Genomic DNA, 27,586 nt, shown 5'->3' with positions numbered 1-27,586 from the left:
GTGAGATCTGAACACTACAGTAAGATCTGAACACTACAGTAAGGTTCTTAACACTACAGTAAGATCTGAACACTACAGAAAGGTTCTGAACACTACAATAAGTTGCTGAACACTACAGCAAAGTTCTGAACACTACAAAAAGATCTGAACACTACAGTGAGATCTGAACACTACAGTAAGTTCTGGATACTACAGTAAGATCTGAACACTACAGTAAGGTTCTGAACACCACAGTGAGATCTGAACACTACAGTAAGATCTGAACACTACAGCAAAGTTCTGAACACTACAGTAAGATCTGAACACTACATTGAGATCTGAACACTACAGTAAGTTCTGGATACTACAGTGAGATCTGAACACTACAGTAAGGTTCTGAACACTACAGGAGGATCTCTACACTACAGTGAGATCTGAACACGAGAGTAAGGTTCTGAACACTGCAGTAAGATCTGAACACTACAGTAAGATCTGAACACTAAGTAAGGTTCTGAACACTACAGTAAGGTTCTGAACACTACAGTGAGATCTGAACACTACATTAAATTTCTGAACAATACAATAAGTTCTGAACACTACAGTAAGGTTCTGAACACTACAGTGAGATCTGAACACTACAGTAAGGTTCTGAACACTACAGTAAGGTTCTGAACACTACAGTGAGATCTGAACACTAAAGTAAGCTTCTGAACATGACAGTATGGTTCTGAACACTACAGTAAGATCTGAACACTACAGTGAGATCCGAACACTACAGTAAGGATCTGAACACTACAGTTAGGTTCTGAACACTACAGTGAGATCTGAACACTACAGTAAGGTTCTGAACACGACAGTAAGATTCTGAGCACTACAGTAATATCTGAACACTAAGTAGGTTCTGAACACTACAGTAAAGTTCTGAACACTACAGTAAGGTTCTGAACACTACAGTGAGATTTGAACACTACAGTTAGTTTCTGAACACTAAAATAATGTTCTTAACACTACAGCAAGGTTCTGAAATCTACAGTAAGTTTCTGAACACTAAAGTAAGGTTCTGAACACTACAATAAGGTTTTGAACATGGCAGCAAAGTTCTGAACACTACAATAAGGTTCTGAACACTACAGTAAGGTTCTGAACACGACAGTGAGATCTGAACACTACAGTAAGCTTCCGAACACTTCAGTACGGTTCTGAACACTACAGTAAGGTTCTGAACACTGCAGCAAGGTTCTGATCAGTACAGCAAGTTTCTGAACACTACAATAAGGTTCTGAACACTACAGTAAGGTTCTGAACACTACAATAAGATCTGAACACTACAGTAAGATTTTGAACACTGCAGTGAGATCTGAACACGAAAGCAAGATTCTGAACACTACAGTAAGGTTCGGAACACTACAGTGAGATCTGAACACTACAGTAAGATCTGAACACCGCAACAAGGTTCTGAACACCACAGTAAGGTTCTGAACACTACAGTAAAGTTCTGAACACTGCAGTAAGGTTCTGAACACTACAGTAAGGTTCTGAATACTACTGTAAGATCTGAACACTGCAGTAAGGTTCTGAACACTACAGGAAGGTTCTGAATACTACAATAAGATCTGAACACTACAGCAAGGTTCTGAAGGTTACAGTAAGGTTCTGAACACTACAGTAAGATGCTGAACACTACAGCAAGGTTCTGAACACTACAGTAAGATCTGAACACTACAATAAGATCTGAACACTACAGTGAGATCGGAACACTACAGCAAGGTTCTGAACACCACAGTTAGGTTCTGAACACTACAGTGAGATCTGAACACTACAGTAAGGTTCTGAACACTACAGTAAGATCTGAACACTACAGTAAGATCTGAACACTACAGCAAGGTTCTGAACACTACAGTAAGATCTGAACACTACAGTGAGATCTGAATACTACAGTAAGTTCTGGATACTACAGTAAGGTTCTGAACACTACAGTGAGATCTGAACACTACAGAAAGGTTCTGAACACTACAATAAGTTGCTGAACACTACAGCAAGGTTCTGAACACTACAGTAAGATCTGAACACTACAGTGAGATCTGAACACGACAGTACGATTCTGACCACTACAGTAAGATCTGAACACAACAGGGAGATCTGAACACTACAGTAAGGTTCTTAACACTACAGTAAGATCTGAACACTACAGAAAGGTTCTGAACACTACAATAAGTTGCTGAACACTACAGCAAGGTTCTGAACACTACAATAATGTTCTGAACACTACAGTGAGATCTGAACACTACAGTAAGGTTCTGAACACGACAGTGAGATTGGAACACTACTGAAAGGTTCTGAACACTACAGTAAGATCTGAACACAACAGTGACATCTGAACACTACAGGAAGGTTCTGAACACTACAGTAAAGTTCTGAACACTACAGTAAGATCTGAACACTGCAGTAAGTTTCTGAACACTACAGTAAGATCGGAACACTAATGCAAGGTTCTGAACACTACAGTAAGGTTCTGAACACTACAGTAAGATCTGAACACTGCAGTGAGATCTGAACACTACAGCAAGGTTCTGTACACTACAGTAAGGTTCTGAACACTACAGCAAGGTTCTGAACACACAGTGAGATCTGAACACTACAGTAAGATCTGAACACTACAGCAAAGTTCTGAACACTACAATAAGATCTGAACACTACAGTGAGATCTGAACACTACAGTAAGTTCTGGATACTACAGTAAGATCTGAACACTACAGTAAGGTTCTGAACACCACAGTGAGATCTGAACACTACAGTAAGATCTGAACACTACAGCAAAGTTCTGAACACTACAGTAAGATCTGAACACTACATTGAGATCTGAACACTACAGTAAGTTCTGGATACTACAGTGAGATCTGAACACTACAGTAAGGTTCTGAACACTACAGGAGGATCTCTACACTACAGTGAGATCTGAACACGAGAGTAAGGTTCTGAACACTGCAGTAAGATCTGAACACTACAGTAAGATCTGAACACTAAGTAAGGTTCTGAACACTACAGTAAGGTTCTGAACACTACAGTGAGATCTGAACACTACATTAAATTTCTGAACAATACAATAAGTTCTGAACACTACAGTAAGGTTCTGAACACTACAGTGAGATCTGAACACTACAGTAAGGTTCTGAACACTACAGTAAGGTTCTGAACACTACAGTGAGATCTGAACACTAAAGTAAGCTTCTGAACACGACAGTATGGTTCTGAACACTACAGTAAGATCTGAACACTACAGTGAGATCCGAACACTACAGTAAGGATCTGAACACTACAGTTAGGTTCTGAACACTACAGTGAGATCTGAACACTACAGTAAGGTTCTGAACACGACAGTAAGATTCTGAGCACTACAGTAATATCTGAACACTAAGTAGGTTCTGAACACTACAGTAAAGTTCTGAACACTACAGTAAGGTTCTGAACACTACAGTGAGATTTGAACACTACAGTTAGTTTCTGAACACTAAAATAATGTTCTTAACACTACAGCAAGGTTCTGAAATCTACAGTAAGTTTCTGAACACTAAAGTAAGGTTCTGAACACTACAATAAGGTTTTGAACATGGCAGCAAAGTTCTGAACACTACAATAAGGTTCTGAACACTACAGTAAGGTTCTGAACACGACAGTGAGATCTGAACACTACAGTAAGCTTCCGAACACTTCAGTACGGTTCTGAACACTACAGTAAGGTTCTGAACACTGCAGCAAGGTTCTGATCAGTACAGCAAGTTTCTGAACACTACAATAAGGTTCTGAACACTACAGTAAGGTTCTGAACACTACAATAAGATCTGAACACTACAGTAAGATTTTGAACACTGCAGTGAGATCTGAACACGAAAGCAAGATTCTGAACACTACAGTAAGGTTCGGAACACTACAGTGAGATCTGAACACTACAGTAAGATCTGAACACCGCAACAAGGTTCTGAACACCACAGTAAGGTTCTGAACACTACAGTAAAGTTCTGAACACTGCAGTAAGGTTCTGAACACTACAGTAAGGTTCTGAATACTACTGTAAGATCTGAACACTGCAGTAAGGTTCTGAACACTACAGGAAGGTTCTGAATACTACAATAAGATCTGAACACTACAGCAAGGTTCTGAAGGTTACAGTAAGGTTCTGAACACTACAGTAAGATGCTGAACACTACAGCAAGGTTCTGAACACTACAGTAAGATCTGAACACTACAGTGAGATCTGAACACTACAGTAAGGTTCAGAACACTACAGTAAGATTCTGAACAATACAGTAAGGTTCTGAACACTACAGTGAGATCTGAACACTACAGCAAGGTTCTGAACACTACAGTAAGATCTGAACATTACAGTAAGGTTCTGAACACTACAGTAAGATCTGAAAACTACATGAGATCTGAACACTACAGTAAGGTTCTGAATACTACAGTAGGGTTCTGAACACGACAGTGAGATCTGAACATTACAGTAAGGTTCCGAACACTACAGTAAGGTTCTGATCACTACAGTGAGATCTGAACACTAAGTAAGATTCAGAGCACTACAGTAAGATCTGAACACTAAGTAAGGTTGTGAATACTACAGTGAGATCTGAACACTACAATAAGGTTCTGAACACTACAATAAGGTTTTGAACAATACAATGAGGTTCTGAACACTACGGTAAGGTTCTGAACACTACAGTGAGATCTGAACACTACAGTGAGATCTGAACATTACAGTAAGGTTGTGAACACTACAATAAGGTTCTGAACACTACAGCAAGATCTGAACACTACAGTGAGATCTGAACACGACAGTAAGATTCTGAGCACTGCAGTAAGATCTGAACATTAAGTAACGTTCTGAACACCACAGTAATGTTCTGAACACTAGAATAAGGTTCTGAACAATACAATAAGGTTCTGAACACTACAGCAAGGTTCTGAACACTACAGTGAGATCTGAAAACTACAGTAAGATTATGAACACTACAGTGAGATCTGGACACTACAGTAAGGTTCGGAACACTACAGTGAGATCTCAACACTACAATAAGGTTCTGAACACTACAGTGAGATCTGAAAACCACAGTAAGGTTCTGAACGCTGCAGTGAGATCTGAACACTACAGTAAGATCTGAACACTACAGTAAGGTTCTGAACACAACAGTAAGGTTCTGAACAGTAGAGTAAGGTTCTGAACACTACAGCATGGTTCTGAACACCAAAGTGAGATCTTGAACACTACAGTGAGATCTGAACATTACAGTAAGATCTGAACACTACAGTGAGATCTGAATACTACAGTAAGTTCTGGATACTACAGTGAGATCTGAACACTACAGTAAGGTTCTGAACACTATAGTAAGATCTGAACACTACAGTGAGATCTGAATACTACAGTAAGGTTCTGAACACTGCAGTAAGGTTCTGAACACTACAGTGAGATCTGAACACCACAGTAAAGTTCTGAACAATACAATAAGTTCTGAACCCTACAGTAAGGTTCTGAACACTACAGTGAGTTCTGAACACTACAGTGAGTTCTGAACACTACAGTAAGCTTCTGAACACTACAGCAAGGTTCTGAACACTACAGTAAGATCTGAACACTACAGTGAGATCTGAACACGACAGTACGATTCTGACCACTACAGTAAGATCTGAACACAACAGGGAGATCTGAACACTACAGTAAGGTTCTTAACACTACAGTAAGATCTGAACACTACAGAAAGGTTCTGAACACTACAATAAGTTGCTGAACACTACAGCAACGTTCTGAACACTACAATAATGTTCTGAACACTACAGTGAGATCTGAACACTACAGTAAGGTTCTGAACACGACAGTGAGATTGGAACACTACTGAAAGGTTCTGAACACTACAGTAAGATCTGAACACAACAGTGACATCTGAACACTACAGGAAGGTTCTGAACACTACAGTAAAGTTCTGAACACTACAGTAAGATCTGAACACTGCAGTAAGTTTCTGAACACTACAGTAAGATCGGAACACTAATGCAAGGTTCTGAACACTACAGTAAGGTTCTGAACACTACAGTAAGATCTGAACACTGCAGTGAGATCTGAACACTACAGCAAGGTTCTGTACACTACAGTAAGGTTCTGAACACTACAGCAAGGTTCTGAACACACAGTGAGATCTGAACACTACAGTAAGATCTGAACACTACAGCAAAGTTCTGAACACTACAATAAGATCTGAACACTACAGTGAGATCTGAACACTACAGTAAGTTCTGGATACTACAGTAAGATCTGAACACTACAGTAAGGTTCTGAACACCACAGTGAGATCTGAACACTACAGTAAGATCTGAACACTACAGCAAAGTTCTGAACACTACAGTAAGATCTGAACACTACATTGAGATCTGAACACTACAGTAAGTTCTGGATACTACAGTGAGATCTGAACACTACAGTAAGGTTCTGAACACTACAGGAGGATCTCTACACTACAGTGAGATCTGAACACGAGAGTAAGGTTCTGAACACTGCAGTAAGATCTGAACACTACAGTAAGATCTGAACACTAAGTAAGGTTCTGAATACTACAGTAAGGTTCTGAACACTACAGTGAGATCTGAACACTACATTAAATTTCTGAACAATACAATAAGTTCTGAACACTACAGTAAGGTTCTGAACACTACAGTGAGATCTGAACACTACAGTAAGGTTCTGAACACTACAGTAAGGTTCTGAACACTACAGTGAGATCTGAACACTAAAGTAAGCTTCTGAACATGACAGTATGGTTCTGAACACTACAGTAAGATCTGAACACTACAGTGAGATCCGAACACTACAGTAAGGATCTGAACACTACAGTTAGGTTCTGAACACTACAGTGAGATCTGAACACTACAGTAAGGTTCTGAACACGACAGTAAGATTCTGAGCACTACAGTAATATCTGAACACTAAGTAGGTTCTGAACACTACAGTAAAGTTCTGAACACTACAGTAAGGTTCTGAACACTACAGTGAGATTTGAACACTACAGTTAGTTTCTGAACACTAAAATAATGTTCTTAACACTACAGCAAGGTTCTGAAATCTACAGTAAGTTTCTGAACACTAAAGTAAGGTTCTGAACACTACAATAAGGTTTTGAACATGGCAGCAAAGTTCTGAACACTACAATAAGGTTCTGAACACTACAGTAAGGTTCTGAACACGACAGTGAGATCTGAACACTACAGTAAGCTTCCGAACACTTCAGTACGGTTCTGAACACTACAGTAAGGTTCTGAACACTGCAGCAAGGTTCTGATCAGTACAGCAAGTTTCTGAACACTACAATAAGGTTCTGAACACTACAGTAAGGTTCTGAACACTACAATAAGATCTGAACACTACAGTAAGATTTTGAACACTGCAGTGAGATCTGAACACGAAAGCAAGATTCTGAACACTACAGTAAGGTTCGGAACACTACAGTGAGATCTGAACACTACAGTAAGATCTGAACACCGCAACAAGGTTCTGAACACCACAGTAAGGTTCTGAACACTACAGTAAAGTTCTGAACACTGCAGTAAGGTTCTGAACACTACAGTAAGGTTCTGAATACTACTGTAAGATCTGAACACTGCAGTAAGGTTCTGAACACTACAGGAAGGTTCTGAATACTACAATAAGATCTGAACACTACAGCAAGGTTCTGAAGGTTACAGTAAGGTTCTGAACACTACAGTAAGATGCTGAACACTACAGCAAGGTTCTGAACACTACAGTAAGATCTGAACACTACAATAAGATCTGAACACTACAGTGAGATCGGAACACTACAGCAAGGTTCTGAACACCACAGTTAGGTTCTGAACACTACAGTGAGATCTGAACACTACAGTAAGGTTCTGAACACTACAGTAAGATCTGAACACTACAGTAAGATCTGAACACTACAGCAAGGTTCTGAACACTACAGTAAGATCCGAACACTACAGTGAGATCTGAATACTACAGTAAGTTCTGGATACTACAGTAAGGTTCTGAACACTACAGTGAGATCTGAACACTACAGAAAGGTTCTGAACACTACAATAAGTTGCTGAACACTACAGCAAGGTTCTGAACACTACAGTAAGATCTGAACACTACAGTGAGATCTGAACACGACAGTACGATTCTGACCACTACAGTAAGATCTGAACACAACAGGGAGATCTGAACACTACAGTAAGGTTCTTAACACTACAGTAAGATCTGAACACTACAGAAAGGTTCTGAACACTACAATAAGTTGCTGAACACTACAGCAAGGTTCTGAACACTACAATAATGTTCTGAACACTACAGTGAGATCTGAACACTACAGTAAGGTTCTGAACACGACAGTGAGATTGGAACACTACTGAAAGGTTCTGAACACTACAGTAAGATCTGAACACAACAGTGACATCTGAACACTACAGGAAGGTTCTGAACACTACAGTAAAGTTCTGAACACTACAGTAAGATCTGAACACTGCAGTAAGTTTCTGAACACTACAGTAAGATCGGAACACTAATGCAAGGTTCTGAACACTACAGTAAGGTTCTGAACACTACAGTAAGATCTGAACACTGCAGTGAGATCTGAACACTACAGCAAGGTTCTGTACACTACAGTAAGGTTCTGAACACTACAGCAAGGTTCTGAACACACAGTGAGATCTGAACACTACAGTAAGATCTGAACACTACAGCAAAGTTCTGAACACTACAATAAGATCTGAACACTACAGTGAGATCTGAACACTACAGTAAGTTCTGGATACTACAGTAAGATCTGAACACTACAGTAAGGTTCTGAACACCACAGTGAGATCTGAACACTACAGTAAGATCTGAACACTACAGCAAAGTTCTGAACACTACAGTAAGATCTGAACACTACATTGAGATCTGAACACTACAGTAAGTTCTGGATACTACAGTGAGATCTGAACACTACAGTAAGGTTCTGAACACTACAGGAGGATCTCTACACTACAGTGAGATCTGAACACGAGAGTAAGGTTCTGAACACTGCAGTAAGATCTGAACACTACAGTAAGATCTGAACACTAAGTAAGGTTCTGAACACTACAGTAAGGTTCTGAACACTACAGTGAGATCTGAACACTACATTAAATTTCTGAACAATACAATAAGTTCTGAACACTACAGTAAGGTTCTGAACACTACAGTGAGATCTGAACACTACAGTAAGGTTCTGAACACTACAGTAAGGTTCTGAACACTACAGTGAGATCTGAACACTAAAGTAAGCTTCTGAACACGACAGTATGGTTCTGAACACTACAGTAAGATCTGAACACTACAGTGAGATCCGAACACTACAGTAAGGATCTGAACACTACAGTTAGGTTCTGAACACTACAGTGAGATCTGAACACTACAGTAAGGTTCTGAACACGACAGTAAGATTCTGAGCACTACAGTAATATCTGAACACTAAGTAGGTTCTGAACACTACAGTAAAGTTCTGAACACTACAGTAAGGTTCTGAACACTACAGTGAGATTTGAACACTACAGTTAGTTTCTGAACACTAAAATAATGTTCTTAACACTACAGCAAGGTTCTGAAATCTACAGTAAGTTTCTGAACACTAAAGTAAGGTTCTGAACACTACAATAAGGTTTTGAACATGGCAGCAAAGTTCTGAACACTACAATAAGGTTCTGAACACTACAGTAAGGTTCTGAACACGACAGTGAGATCTGAACACTACAGTAAGCTTCCGAACACTTCAGTACGGTTCTGAACACTACAGTAAGGTTCTGAACACTGCAGCAAGGTTCTGATCAGTACAGCAAGTTTCTGAACACTACAATAAGGTTCTGAACACTACAGTAAGGTTCTGAACACTACAATAAGATCTGAACACTACAGTAAGATTTTGAACACTGCAGTGAGATCTGAACACGAAAGCAAGATTCTGAACACTACAGTAAGGTTCGGAACACTACAGTGAGATCTGAACACTACAGTAAGATCTGAACACCGCAACAAGGTTCTGAACACCACAGTAAGGTTCTGAACACTACAGTAAAGTTCTGAACACTGCAGTAAGGTTCTGAACACTACAGTAAGGTTCTGAATACTACTGTAAGATCTGAACACTGCAGTAAGGTTCTGAACACTACAGGAAGGTTCTGAATACTACAATAAGATCTGAACACTACAGCAAGGTTCTGAAGGTTACAGTAAGGTTCTTAACACTACAGTAAGATGCTGAACACTACAGCAAGGTTCTGAACACTACAGTAAGATCTGAACACTACAGTGAGATCTGAACACTACAGTAAGGTTCAGAACACTACAGTAAGATTCTGAACAATACAGTAAGGTTCTGAACACTACAGTGAGATCTGAACACTACAGCAAGGTTCTGAACACTACAGTAAGATCTGAACATTACAGTAAGGTTCTGAACACTACAGTAAGATCTGAAAACTACATGAGATCTGAACACTACAGTAAGGTTCTGAATACTACAGTAGGGTTCTGAACACGACAGTGAGATCTGAACATTACAGTAAGGTTCCGAACACTACAGTAAGGTTCTGATCACTACAGTGAGATCTGAACACTAAGTAAGATTCAGAGCACTACAGTAAGATCTGAACACTAAGTAAGGTTGTGAATACTACAGTGAGATCTGAACACTACAATAAGGTTCTGAACACTACAATAAGGTTTTGAACAATACAATGAGGTTCTGAACACTACGGTAAGGTTCTGAACACTACAGTGAGATCTGAACACTACAGTGAGATCTGAACATTACAGTAAGGTTGTGAACACTACAATAAGGTTCTGAACACTACAGCAAGATCTGAACACTACAGTGAGATCTGAACACGACAGTAAGATTCTGAGCACTGCAGTAAGATCTGAACATTAAGTAACGTTCTGAACACCACAGTAATGTTCTGAACACTAGAATAAGGTTCTGAACAATACAATAAGGTTCTGAACACTACAGCAAGGTTCTGAACACTACAGTGAGATCTGAAAACTACAGTAAGATTATGAACACTACAGTGAGATCTGGACACTACAGTAAGGTTCGGAACACTACAGTGAGATCTCAACACTACAATAAGGTTCTGAACACTACAGTGAGATCTGAAAACCACAGTAAGGTTCTGAACGCTGCAGTGAGATCTGAACACTACAGTAAGATCTGAACACTACAGTAAGGTTCTGAACACAACAGTAAGGTTCTGAACAGTAGAGTAAGGTTCTGAACACTACAGCATGGTTCTGAACACCAAAGTGAGATCTTGAACACTACAGTGAGATCTGAACATTACAGTAAGATCTGAACACTACAGTGAGATCTGAATACTACAGTAAGTTCTGGATACTACAGTGAGATCTGAACACTACAGTAAGGTTCTGAACACTATAGTAAGATCTGAACACTACAGTGAGATCTGAATACTACAGTAAGGTTCTGAACACTGCAGTAAGGTTCTGAACACTACAGTGAGATCTGAACACCACAGTAAAGTTCTGAACAATACAATAAGTTCTGAACCCTACAGTAAGGTTCTGAACACTACAGTGAGTTCTGAACACTACAGTGAGTTCTGAACACTACAGTAAGCTTCTGAACACCACAGTGAGATCTGAACACTACAGTAAGGTTCTGAACACTACAGTGAGATCCTAACAATACAGTAAGGTTCTGAGCACTACAACAAGGTTCTGAAAACTACAGCGAGGTTCTGAACACTACAGTAAGGTTCTGAACACAACAGTAAGGTTCTGAACAGTACAGTAAGGTTCTGAACACGACAGCACGGTTCTGAACACCACAGTGAGATCTTGAACACTACAGTGAGATCTGAACACTACAGTAAGATCTGAACACTACAGTGAGATCTGAATACTACAGTAAGTTCTGGATACTACAGTGAGATCTGAACACTACAGTAAGGTTCTGAACACTATAGTAAGATCTGAACACTACAGTGAGATCTGAATACTACAGTAAGGTTCTGAACACTGCAGTAAGGTTCTGAACACTAAAGTAAGCTTCTGAACACTACAGTATGGTTCTGAACACTACAATAAGATCTGAACACTACAGTGAGATCGGAACACTACAGTAAGGTTCTGAACACCACAGTTAGGTTCTGAACACTACAGTGAGATCTGAACACTACAGTAAGGTTCTGAACACTACAATAAGATCTGAACACTACAGTGAGATCGGAACACTACAGCAAGGTTCTGAACACCACAGTTAGGTTCTGAACACTACAGTGAGATCTGAACACTACAGTAAGGTTCTGAACACTACAGTAAGATCTGAACACTACAGTAAGATCTGAACACTACAGCAAGGTTCTGAACACTACAGTAAGATCTGAACACTACAGTGAGATCTGAATACTACAGTAAGTTCTGGATACTACAGTAAGGTTCTGAACACTACAGTGAGATCTGAACACTACAGAAAGGTTCTGAACACTACAATAAGTTGCTGAACACTACAGCAAGGTTCTGAACACTACAGTAAGATCTGAACACTACAGTGAGATCTGAACACGACAGTACGATTCTGACCACTACAGTAAGATCTGAACACAACAGGGAGATCTGAACACTACAGTAAGGTTCTTAACACTACAGTAAGATCTGAACACTACAGAAAGGTTCTGAACACTACAATAAGTTGCTGAACACTACAGCAACGTTCTGAACACTACAATAATGTTCTGAACACTACAGTGAGATCTGAACACTACAGTAAGGTTCTGAACACGACAGTGAGATTGGAACACTACTGAAAGGTTCTGAACACTACAGTAAGATCTGAACACAACAGTGACATCTGAACACTACAGGAAGGTTCTGAACACTACAGTAAAGTTCTGAACACTACAGTAAGATCTGAACACTGCAGTAAGTTTCTGAACACTACAGTAAGATCGGAACACTAATGCAAGGTTCTGAACACTACAGTAAGGTTCTGAACACTACAGTAAGATCTGAACACTGCAGTGAGATCTGAACACTACAGCAAGGTTCTGTACACTACAGTAAGGTTCTGAACACTACAGCAAGGTTCTGAACACACAGTGAGATCTGAACACTACAGTAAGATCTGAACACTACAGCAAAGTTCTGAACACTACAAAAAGATCTGAACACTACAGTGAGATCTGAACACTACAGTAAGTTCTGGATACTACAGTAAGATCTGAACACTACAGTAAGGTTCTGAACACCACAGTGAGATCTGAACACTACAGTAAGATCTGAACACTACAGCAAAGTTCTGAACACTACAGTAAGATCTGAACACTACATTGAGATCTGAACACTACAGTAAGTTCTGGATACTACAGTGAGATCTGAACACTACAGTAAGGTTCTGAACACTACAGGAGGATCTCTACACTACAGTGAGATCTGAACACGAGAGTAAGGTTCTGAACACTGCAGTAAGATCTGAACACTACAGTAAGATCTGAACACTAAGTAAGGTTCTGAACACTACAGTAAGGTTCTGAACACTACAGTGAGATCTGAACACTACATTAAATTTCTGAACAATACAATAAGTTCTGAACACTACAGTAAGGTTCTGAACACTACAGTGAGATCTGAACACTACAGTAAGGTTCTGAACACTACAGTGAGATCTGAACACTAAAGTAAGCTTCTGAACACGACAGTATCGTTCTGAACACTACAGTAAGATCTGAACACTACAATGAGATCCGAACACTACAGTAAGGTTCTGAACACTACAGTTAGGTTCTGAACACTACAGTGAGATCTGAACACTACAGTAAGGTTCTGAACACGACAGTAAGATTCTGAGCACTACAGTAATATCTGAACACTAAGTAGGTTCTGAACACTACAGTAAAGTTCTGAACACTACAGTAAGGTTCTGAACACTACAGTGAGATTTGAACACTACAGTTAGTTTCTGAACACTAAAGTAATGTTCTTAACACAACAGCAAGGTTCTGAAATCTACAGTAAGTTTCTGAACACTAAAGTAAGGTTCTGAACACTACAATAAGGTTTTGAACATGGCAGCAAAGTTCTGAACACTACAATAAGGTTCTGAACACTACAGTAAGGTTCTGAACACTACAATAAGGTTCTGAACACTACAGTAAGGTTCTGAACACTACAATAAGATCTGAACACTACAGTAAGATTTTGAACACTGCAGTGAGATCTGAACACGAAAGCAAGATTCTGAACACTACAGTAAGGTTCGGAACACTACAGTGAGATCTGAACACTACAGTAAGATCTGAACACCGCAACAAGGTTCTGAACACCACAGTAAGGTTCTGAACACTACAGTAAAGTTCTGAACACTGCAGTAAGGTTCTGAACACTACAGTAAGGTTCTGAATACTACTGTAAGATCTGAACACTGCAGTAAGGTTCTGAACACTACAGGAAGGTTCTGAATACTACAATAAGATCTGAACACTACAGCAAGGTTCTGAAGGTTACAGTAAGGTTCTGAACACTACAGTAAGATGCTGAACACTACAGCAAGGTTCTGAACACTACAGTAAGATCTGAGCACTACAGTGAGATCTGAACACTACAGTAAGTTCTGGATACTACAGTAAGATCTGAACACTACAGTAAGGTTCTGAACACCACAGTGAGATCTGAACACTACAGTAAGATCTGAACACTACAGCAAAGTTCTGAACACTACAGTAAGATCTGAACACTACATTGAGATCTGAACACTACAGTAAGTTCTGGATACTACAGTGAGATCTGAACACTACAGTAAGGTTCTGAACACTACAGGAGGATCTCTACACTACAGTGAGATCTGAACACGAGAGTAAGGTTCTGAACACTGCAGTAAGATCTGAACACTACAGTAAGATCTGAACACTAAGTAAGGTTCTGAACACTACAGTAAGGTTCTGAACACTACAGTGAGATCTGAACACTACATTAAATTTCTGAACAATACAATAAGTTCTGAACACTACAGTAAGGTTCTGAACACTACAGTGAGATCTGAACACTACAGTAAGGTTCTGAACACTACAGTGAGATCTGAACACTAAAGTAAGCTTCTGAACACGACAGTATCGTTCTGAACACTACAGTAAGATCTGAACACTACAATGAGATCCGAACACTACAGTAAGGTTCTGAACACTACAGTTAGGTTCTGAACACTACAGTGAGATCTGAACACTACAGTAAGGTTCTGAACACGACAGTAAGATTCTGAGCACTACAGTAATATCTGAACACTAAGTAGGTTCTGAACACTACAGTAAAGTTCTGAACACTACAGTAAGGTTCTGAACACTACAGTGAGATTTGAACACTACAGTTAGTTTCTGAACACTAAAGTAATGTTCTTAACACAACAGCAAGGTTCTGAAATCTACAGTAAGTTTCTGAACACTAAAGTAAGGTTCTGAACACTACAATAAGGTTTTGAACATGGCAGCAAAGTTCTGAACACTACAATAAGGTTCTGAACACTACAGTAAGGTTCTGAACACTACAATAAGGTTCTGAACACTACAGTAAGGTTCTGAACACTACAATAAGATCTGAACACTACAGTAAGATTTTGAACACTGCAGTGAGATCTGAACACGAAAGCAAGATTCTAAACACTACAGTAAGGTTCGGAACACTACAGTGAGATCTGAACACTACAGTAAGATCTGAACACCGCAACAAGGTTCTGAACACCACAGTAAGGTTCTGAACACTACAGTAAAGTTCTGAACACTGCAGTAAGGTTCTGAACACTACAGTAAGGTTCTGAATACTACTGTAAGATCTGAACACTGCAGTAAGGTTCTGAACACTACAGGAAGGTTCTGAATACTACAATAAGATCTGAACACTACAGCAAGGTTCTGAAGGTTACAGTAAGGTTCTGAACACTACAGTAAGATGCTGAACACTACAGCAAGGTTCTGAACACTACAGTAAGATCTGAGCACTACAGTGAGATCTGAACACTACAGTAAGGTTCAGAACACTACAGTAAGATTCTGAACAATACAGTAAGGTTCTGAACACTACAGTGAGATCTGAACACTACAGCAAGGTTCTGAACACTACAGTAAGATCTGAACATTACAGTAAGGTTCTGAACACTACAGTAAGATCTGAAAACTACATGAGATCTGAACACTACAGTAAGGTTCTGAATACTACAGTAGGGTTCTGAACACGACAGTGAGATCTGAACATTACAGTAAGGTTCCGAACACTACAGTAAGGTTCTGATCACTACAGTGAGATCTGAACACTAAGTAAGATTCAGAGCACTACAGTAAGATCTGAACACTAAGTAAGGTTGTGAATACTACAGTGAGATCTGAACACTACAATAAGGTTCTGAACACTACAATAAGGTTCTGAACGCTACAGCAAGGTTCTGAACACTACAATAAGGTTTTGAACAATACAATGAGGTTCTGAACACTACGGTAAGGTTCTGAACACTACAGTGAGATCTGAACACTACAGTGAGATCTGAACATTACAGTAAGGTTGTGAACACTACAATAAGGTTCTGAACACGACAGCAAGGTTCTGAACACTACAGCAAGATCTGAACACTACAGTGAGATCTGAACACGACAGTAAGATTCTGAGCACTGCAGTAAGATCTGAACATTAAGTAACGTTCTGAACACCACAGTAATGTTCTGAACACTAGAATAAGGTTCTGAACAATACAATAAGGTTCTGAACACTACAGCAAGGTTCTGAACACTACAGTGAGATCTGAAAACTACAGTAAGATTATGAACACTACAGTGAGATCTGGACACTACAGTAAGGTTCGGAACACTACAGTGAGATCTCAACACTACAATAAGGTTCTGAACACTACAGTGAGATCTGAAAACCACAGTAAGGTTCTGAACGCTGCAGTGAGATCTGAACACTACAGTAAGATCTGAACACTGCAGCAAGGTTCTGAACACCACAGTAAGGTTCAGAACACTACAGTGAGATCTGAACACTACAGTAAGGTTCTGAACACAACAGTAAGGTTCTGAACAGTACAGTAAGGTTCTGAACACTACAGCACGGTTCTGAACACCAAAGTGAGATCTTGAACACTACAGTGAGATCTGAACACTACAGTAAGATCTGAACACTACAGTGAGATCTGAATACTACAGTAAGTTCTGAACACTACAGTGAGATCTGAATACTACAGTAAGGTTCTGAACACTGCAGTAAGGTTCTGAACACTACAGTGAGATCTGAACACCACAGTAAAGTTCTGAACAATACAATAAGTTCTGAACCCTACAGTAAGGTTCTGAACACTACAGTGAGTTCTGAACACTACAGTGAGTTCTGAACACTACAGTAAGCTTCTGAACACCACAGTGAGATCTGAACACTACAGTAAGGTTCTGAACACTACAGTGAGATCCTAACAATACAGTAAGGTTCTGAGCACTACAACAAGGTTCTGAAAACTACAGCGAGGTTCTGAACACTACAGTAAGGTTCTGAACACAACAGTAAGGTTCTGAACAGTACAGTAAGGTTCTGAACACGACAGCACGGTTCTGAACACCACAGTGAGATCTTGAACACGACAGTGAGATCTGAACACTATAGTAAGATCTGAACACTACAGTGAGATCTGAATACTACAGTAAGTTCTGGATACTACAGTGAGATCTGAACACTACAGTAAGGTTCTGAACACTATAGTAAGATCTGAACACTACAGTGAGATCTGAATACTACAGTAAGGTTCTAACACTACAGAAAGGTTCTGAACACTACAATAAGTTGCTGAACACTACAGCAAGGTTCTGAACACTACAGTAAGATCTGAACACTACAGTGAGATCTGAACACGACAGTACGATTCTGACCACTACAGTAAGATCTGAACACAACAGGGAGATCTGAAATCTACAGTAAGGTTCTTAACACTACAGTAAGATCTGAACACTACAGAAAGTTTCTGAACACTACAATAAGTTGCTGAACACTACAGCAAGGTTCTGAACACTACAATAATGTTCTGAACACTACAGTGAGATCTGAACACTACAGTAAGGTTCTGAACACGACAGTGAGATTGGAACACTACTGAAAGGTTCTGAACACTACAGTAAGATCTGAACACAACAGTGACATCTGAACACTACAGGAAGGTTCTGAACACTACAGTAAAGTTCTGAACACTACAGTAAGATCTGAACACTGCAGTAAGTTTCTGAACACTACAGTGAGATCGGAACACTAATGCAAGGTTCTGAACCCTACAGTAAGGTTCTGAACACTACAGTGAGTTCTGAACACTACAGTAAGCTTCTGAACACCACAGTGAGATCTGAACACTACAGTAAGGTTCTGAACACTACAGTGAGATCCTAACAATACAGTAAGGTTCTGAGCACTACAACAAGGTTCTGAAAACTACAGCGAGGTTCTGAACACTACAGTAAGGTTCTGAACACAACAGTAAGGTTCTGAACAGTACAGTAAGGTTCTGAACACGACAGCACGGTTCTGAACACCACACTGAGATCTTGAACACTACAGTGAGATCTGAACACTACAGTAAGATCTGAACACTACAGTGAGATCTGAATACGACAGTAAGTTCTGGATACTACAGTGAGATCTGAACACTACAGTAAGGTTCTGAACACTACAGTAAGATCTGAACACTACAGTAAGATCTGAACACTACAGCAAGGTTCTGAACACTACAGTAAGATCTGAACACTACAGTGAGATCTGAATACTACAGTAAGTTCTGGATACTACAGTAAGGTTCTGAACACTACAGTGAGATCTGAACACTGCAGAAAGGTTCTGAACACTACAATAAGTTGCTGAACACTACAGCAAGGTTCTGAACACTACAGTAAGATCTGAACACTACAGTGAGATCTGAACACGACAGTACGATTCTGACCACTACAGTAAGATCTGAACACAACAGGGAGATCTGAACACTACAGTAAGGTTCTTAACACTACAGTAAGATCTGAACACTACAGAAAGGTTCTGAACACTACAATAAGTTGCTGAACACTACAGCAAGGTTCTGAACACTACAATAATGTTCTGAACACTACAGTGAGATCTGAACACTACAGTAAGGTTCTGAACACCACAGTGAGATTGGAACACTACTGAAAGGTTCTGAACACTACAGTAAGATCTGAACACAACAGTGACATCTGAACACTACAGGAAGGTTCTGAACTCTACAGTAAAGTTCTGAACACTACAGTAAGATCTGAACACTGCAGTAAGTTTCTGAACACTACAGTAAGATCGGAACACTAATGCAAGGTTCTGAACACTACAGTAAGGTTCTGAACACTACAGTAAGATCTGAACACTGCAGTGAGATCTGAACACTACAGCAAGGTTCTGTACACTACAGTAAGGTTCTAAACACTACAGTAAGGTTCTGAACACACAGTGTGATCTGAACACTACAGTAAGATCTGAACACTACAGCAAAGTTCTGAACACTACAATAAGATCTGAACACTAGAGTGAGATCTGAACACTACAGTAAGTTCTGGATACTACAGTAAGATCTGAACACTAGAGTAAGGTTCTGAACACCACAGTGAGATCTGAACACTACAGTAAGATCTGAACACTACAGCAAAGTTCTGAACACTACAGTAAGATCTGAACACTACATTGAGATCTGAACACTACAGTAAGTTCTGGATACTACAGTGAGATCTGAACACTACAGTAAGGTTCTGAACACTACAGGAGGATCTCTACACTACAGTGAGATCTGAACACGAGAGTAAGGTTCTGAACACTGCAGTAAGATCTGAACACTACAGTAAGATCTGAACACTAAGTAAGGTTCTGAACACTACAGTAAGGTTCTGAACACTACAGTGAGATCTGAACACTACATTAAATTTCTGAACAATACAATAAGTTCTGAACACTACAGTAAGGTTCTGAACACTACAGTGAGATCTGAACACTACAGTAAGGTTCTGAACACTACAGTGAGATCTGAACACTAAAGTAAGCTTCTGAACACGACAGTATGGTTCTGAACACTACAGTAAGATCTGAACACTACAGTGAGATCCGAACACTACAGTAAGGTTCTGAACACTACAGTTAGGTTCTGAACACTACAGTGAGATCTGAACACTACAGTAAGGTTCTGAACACGACAGTAAGATTATGAGCACTACAGTAAAGTTCTGAACACTACAGTAAGGTTCTGAACACTACAGTGAGATTTGAACACTACAGTAAGATCTGAACACTACAGTGAGATCCGAACACTACAGTAAGGTTCTGAACACTACAGTAAGATTATGAGCACTACAGTAAAGTTCTGAACACTACAGTAAGGTTCTGAACACTACAGTGAGATTTGAACACTACAGTTAGTTTCTGAACACTAAAGTAATGTTCTTAACACTACAGCAAGGTTCTGAAATCTACAGTAAGTTTCTGAACACTAAAGTAAGGTTCTGAATACTACAGCAAGGTTCTGAACACTATGATAAGGTTCTGAACACTACAGTAAGGTTCTGAAAACTACAATAAGGTTCTGAACACGACAGCAAGGTTCTGAACACTACAAAAAGGTTCTGAACACTACAATAAAGTTCTGAACACTACAGTAAGGTTCTGAACACGACAATAAGGTTCTCAACACTACAGTAAGGTTCTGAACACTACAATAAGGTTCTGAACACTACAGCAAGGTTCTGAACTCTGCAGTGAGATCTGAACACTACAGTGAGATCTGAACACGACAGTAAGATTCTGAGCACTACAGTAAGATCTGAACACTAGGTAAGGTTCTGAACACTACAGCAAGTTTCTGAACAATACAGTAAGGTTCTGAACACTACAATAAGGTTCTGAACAGTACAGCAAGGTTCTGAACACCACAATAAGGTTCTGAACACTACAATAAGGTTCTGAGCACGACAAAAAGGTTCTGAACAATACAATAAGGTTCTGAACACGACAGTAAGGTTTTGAACACTACAATAAGGTTCTGAACACTACAGTAAGATTCTGAACACGACAGTGAGATCTGAACACTACAGCAAGGCTCTGAACACTACAGTAAGATCTGAACACTACAGTGAGATCCAAACACGACAGTAAGGTTCTGAACACTACAGTTCGGTTCTGAACACTACAGTGAGACCTGAACACTAAGTAGGTTCTGAACACTACAGTAAGGTTCTGAACACTACAGTGAGATCTGAACACTGCAGTAAGCTTCTGAACACTGCAGTAAAATTCTGAGCACTACAGGAAGATCTGAACACTCAGTAAGGTTCTGAACACTACAGTGAGTTCTGAACACTACAGTAAGCTTCTGAACACCACAGTGAGATCTGAACACTACAGTAAGGTTCTGAACACTACAGTGAGATCCTAACAATACAGTAAGGTTCTGAGCACTACAACAAGGTTCTGAAAACTACAGCGAGGTTCTGAACACTACAGTAAGGTTCTGAACACAACAGTAAGGTTCTGAACAGTACAGTAAGGTTCTGAACACGACAGCACGGTTCTGAACACCACACTGAGATCTTGAACACTACAGTGAGATCTGAACACTACAGTAAGATCTGAACACTACAGTGAGATCTGAATACTACAGTAAGTTCTGGATACTACAGTGAGATCTGAACACTACAGTAAGGTTCTGAACACTACAGTAAGATCTGAACACTACAGTAAGATCTGAACACTACAGCAAGGTTCTGAACACTACAGTAAGATCTGAACACTACAGTGAGATCTGAATACTACAGTAAGTTCTGGATACTACAGTAAGGTTCTGAACACTACAGTGAGATCTGAACACTGCAGAAAGGTTCTGAACACTACAATAAGTTGCTGAACACTACAGCAAGGTTCTGAACACTACAGTAAGATCTGAACACTACAGTGAGATCTGAACACGACAGTACGATTCTGACCACTACAGTAAGATCTGAACACAACAGGGAGATCTGAACACTACAGTAAGGTTCTTAACACTACAGTAAGATCTGAACACTACAGAAAGGTTCTGAACACTACAATAAGTTGCTGAACACTACAGCAAGGTTCTGAACACTACAATAATGTTCTGAACACTACAGTGAGATCTGAACACTACAGTAAGGTTCTGAACACCACAGTGAGATTGGAACACTACTGAAAGGTTCTGAACACTACAGTAAGATCTGAACACAACAGTGACATCTGAACACTACAGGAAGGTTCTGAACACTACAGTAAAGTTCTGAACACTACAGTAAGATCTGAACACTGCAGTAAGTTTCTGAACACTACAGTAAGATCGGAACACTAATGCAAGGTTCTGAACACTACAGTAAGGTTCTGAACACTACAGTAAGATCTGAACACTGCAGTGAGATCTGAACACTACAGCAAGGTTCTGTACACTACAGTAAGGTTCTGAACACTACAGTAAGGTTCTGAACACACAGTGTGATCTGAACACTACAGTAAGATCTGAACACTACAGCAAAGTTCTGAACACTACAATAAGATCTGAACACTACAGTGAGATCTGAACACTACAGTAAGTTCTGGATACTACAGTAAGATCTGAACACTAGAGTAAGGTTCTGAACACCACAGTGAGATCTGAACACTACAGTAAGATCTGAACACTACAGCAAAGTTCTGAACACTACAGTAAGATCTGAACACTACATTGAGATCTGAACACTACAGTAAGTTCTGGATACTACAGTGAGATCTGAACACTACAGTAAGGTTCTGAACACTACAGGAGGATCTCTACACTACAGTGAGATCTGAACACGAGAGTAAGGTTCTGAACACTGCAGTAAGATCTGAACACTACAGTAAGATCTGAACACTAAGTAAGGTTCTGAACACTACAGTAAGGTTCTGAACACTACAGTGAGATCTGAGCACTACATTAAATTTCTGAACAATACAATAAGTTCTGAACACTACAGTAAGGTTCTGAACACTACAGTGAGATCTGAACACTACAGTAAGGTTCTGAACACTACAATAAGGTTCTGAACACTACAGTGAGATCTGAACACTAAAGTAAGCTTCTGAACACGACAGTATGGTTCTGAACACTACAGTAAGATCTGAACACTACAGTGAGATCCGAACACTACAGTAAGGTTCTGAACACTACAGTTAGGTTCTGAACACTACAGTGAGATCTGAACACTACAGTAAGGTTCTGAACACGACAGTAAGATTATGAGCACTACAGTAAAGTTCTGAACACTACAGTAAGGTTCTGAACACTACAGTGAGATTTGAACACTACAGTTAGTTTCTGAACACTAAAGTAATGTTCTTAACACTACAGCAAGGTTGTGAAATCTACAGTAAGTTTCTGAACACTAAAGTAAGGTTCTGAATACTACAGCAAGGTTCTGAACACTATGATAAGGTTCTGAACACTACAGTAAGGTTCTGAAAACTACAATAAGGTTCTGAACACGACAGCAAGGTTCTGAACACTACAAAAAGGTTCTGAACACTACAATAAAGTTCTGAACACTACAGTAAGGTTCTGAACATGACAATAAGGTTCTCAACACTACAGTAAGGTTCTGAACACTACAATAAGGTTCTGAACACTACAGCAAGGTTCTGAACTCTGCAGTGAGATCTGAACACTACAGTGAGATCTGAACACGACAGTAAGATTCTGAGCACTACAGTAAGATCTGAACACTAGGTAAGGTTCTGAACACTACAGCAAGTTTCTGAACAATACAGTAAGGTTCTGAACACTACAATAAGGTTCTGAACAGTACAGCAAGGTTCTGAACACCACAATAAGGTTCTGAACACTACAATAAGGTTCTGAGCACGACAAAAAGGTTCTGAACAATACAATAAGGTTCTGAACACGACAGCAAGGTTCTGAACACTACAGTGAAATCTGAACACTACAGTAAGCTTCTGAACACTTCAGTATGGTTCTGAACACGACAGTAAGGTTCTGAACAGTACAGCAAGGTTCTGAACACAACAATAAGGTTCTGAACACTACAATAAGGTTTTGAACACTACAATAAGGTTCTGAACACTACAGTAAGATTCTGAACACGACAGTGAGATCTGAACACTACAGCAAGGCTCTGAACACTACAGTAAGATCTGAACACTACAGTGAGATCCAAACACGACAGTAAGGTTCTGAACACTACAGTTCGGTTCTGAACACTACAGTGAGACCTGAACACTAAGTAGGTTCTGAACACTACAGTAAGGTTCTGAACACTACAGTGAGATCTGAACACTGCAGTAAGCTTCTGAACACTGCAGTAAAATTCTGAGCACTACAGGAAGATCTGAACACTCAGTAAGGTTCTGAACACTACAGTGAGATCTGAACACTACAGTAAGTTTCTGAGCACTACAGTAAGGTTCTGATCAGTACAGCAAGGTTCTGAACACTACAGTAAGATCTGAACACTACAGTGAGATCTGAACACGACAGTACGATTCTGAGCACTACAGTAAGGTTCTGATCAGTACAGCAAGGTTCTGAACACTACAGTAAGATCTGAACACAACAGAGAGATCTGAACACTACAGTAAGGTTCTTAACACTACAGTAAGATATGAACACTACAGAAAGGTTCTGAACACTACAATAAGTTGCTGAACACTACAGCAAGGTTCTGAACACTACAATAATGTTCTGAACACTACAGTGAGATCTGAACACTACAGTAAGGTTCTGAACACGACAGTGAGATTGGAACACTACTGAAAGGTTCTGAACACTACAGTAAGATCTGAACACAACAGTGACATCTGAACACTACAGGAAGGTTCTGAACACTACAGTAAAGTTCTGAACACTACAGTAAGATCTGAACACTGCAGTAAGTTTCTGAACACTACAGTGAGATCGGAACACTAATGCAAGGTTCTGAGCACTACAACAAGGTTCTGAAAACTACAGCGAGGTTCTGAACACTACAGTAAGGTTCTGAACACAACAGTAAGGTTCTGAACAGTACAGTAAGGTTCTGAACACGACAGCACGGTTCTGAACACCACACTGAGATCTTGAACACTACAGTGAGATCTGAACACTACAGTAAGATCTGAACACTACAGTGAGATCTGAATACTACAGTAAGTTCTGGATACTACAGTGAGATCTGAACACTACAGTAAGGTTCTGAACACTACAGTAAGATCTGAACACTACAGTAAGATCTGAACACTACAGCAAGGTTCTGAACACTACAGTAAGATCTGAACACTACAGTGAGATCTGAATACTACAGTAAGTTCTGGATACTACAGTAAGGTTCTGAACACTACAGTGAGATCTGAACACTGCAGAAAGGTTCTGAACACTACAATAAGTTGCTGAACACTACAGCAAGGTTCTGAACACTACAGTAAGATCTGAACACTACAGTGAGATCTGAACACGACAGTACGATTCTGACCACTACAGTAAGATCTGAACACAACAGGGAGATCTGAACACAACAGTAAGGTTCTTAACACTACAGTAAGATCTGAACACTACAGAAAGGTTCTGAACACTACAATAAGTTGCTGAACACTACAGCAAGGTTCTGAACACTACAATAATGTTCTGAACACTACAGTGAGATCTGAACACTACAGTAAGGTTCTGAACACGACAGTGAGATTGGAACACTACTGAAAGGTTCTGAACACTACAGTAAGATCTGAACACAACAGTGACATCTGAACACTACAGGAAGGTTCTGAACACTACAGTAAAGTTCTGAACACTACAGTAAGATCTGAACACTGCAGTAAGTTTCTGAACACTACAGTAAGATCGGAACACTAATGCAAGGTTCTGAACACTACAGTAAGGTTCTGAACACTACAGTAAGATCTGAACACTGCAGTGAGATCTGAACACTACAGCAAGGTTCTGTACACTACAGTAAGGTTCTGAACACTACAGTAAGGTTCTGAACACACAGTGTGATCTGAACACTACAGTAAGATCTGAACACTACAGCAAAGTTCTGAACACTACAATAAGATCTGAACACTACAGTGAGATCTGAACACTACAGTAAGTTCTGGATACTACAGTAAGATCTGAACACTAGAGTAAGGTTCTGAACACCACAGTGAGATCTGAACACTACAGTAAGATCTGAACACTACAGCAAAGTTCTGAACACTACAGTAAGATCTGAACACTACATTGAGATCTGAACACTACAGTAAGTTCTGGATACTACAGTGAGATCTGAACACTACAGTAAGGTTCTGAACACTACAGGAGGATCTCTACACTACAGTGAGATCTGAACACGAGAGTAAGGTTCTGAACACTGCAGTAAGATCTGAACACTACAGTAAGATCTGAACACTAAGTAAGGTTCTGAACACTACAGTAAGGTTCTGAACACTACAGTGAGATCTGAACACTACATTAAATTTCTGAACAATACAATAAGTTCTGAACACTACAGTAAGGTTCTGAACACTACAGTAAGATCTGAACACTACAGTAAGGTTCTGAACACTACAATAAGGTTCTGAACACTACAGTGAGATCTGAACACTAAAGTAAGCTTCTGAACACGACAGTATGGTTCTGAACACTACAGTAAGATCTGAACACTACAGTGAGATCCGAACACTACAGTAAGGTTCTGAACACTACAGTTAGGTTCTGAACACTACAGTGAGATCTGAACACTACAGTAAGGTTCTGAACACGACAGTAAGATTATGAGCACTACAGTAAAGTTCTGAACACTACAGTAAGGTTCTGAACACTACAGTGAGATTTGAACACTACAGTTAGTTTCTGAACACTAAAGTAATGTTCTTAACACTACAGCAAGGTTCTGAAATCTACAGTAAGTTTCTGAACACTAAAGTAAGGTTCTGAATACTACAGCAAGGTTCTGAACACTATGATAAGGTTCTGAACACTACAGTTAGGTTCTGAACACTACAGTGAGATCTGAACACTACAGTAAGGTTCTGAACACGACAGTAAGATTATGAGCACTACAGTAAAGTTCTGAACACTACAGTAAGGTTCTGAACACTACAGTGAGATTTGAACACTACAGTTAGTTTCTGAACACTAAAGTAATGTTCTTAACACTACAGCAAGGTTCTGAAATCTACAGTAAGTTTCTGAACACTAAAGTAAGGTTCTGAATACTACAGCAAGGTTCTGAACACTATGATAAGGTTCTGAACACTACAGTAAGGTTCTGAAAACTACAATAAGGTTCTGAACACGACAGCAAGGTTCTGAACACTACAAAAAGGTTCTGAACACTACAATAAAGTTCTGAACACTACAGTAAGGTTCTGAACACGACAATAAGGTTCTCAACACTACAGTAAGGTTCTGAACACTACAATAAGGTTCTGAACACTACAGCAAGGTTCTGAACTCTGCAGTGAGATCTGAACACTACAGTGAGATCTGAACACGACAGTAAGATTCTGAGCACTACAGTAAGATCTGAACACTAGGTAAGGTTCTGAACACTACAGCAAGTTTCTGAACAATACAGT

The sequence above is a fragment of the Pristiophorus japonicus genome, chromosome 21, assembly GCF_044704955.1.
Source record: "Pristiophorus japonicus isolate sPriJap1 chromosome 21, sPriJap1.hap1, whole genome shotgun sequence".
Classification (NCBI taxonomy): domain Eukaryota; kingdom Metazoa; phylum Chordata; class Chondrichthyes; family Pristiophoridae; genus Pristiophorus; species Pristiophorus japonicus.
This window is presented reverse-complemented; position numbering follows the sequence as displayed.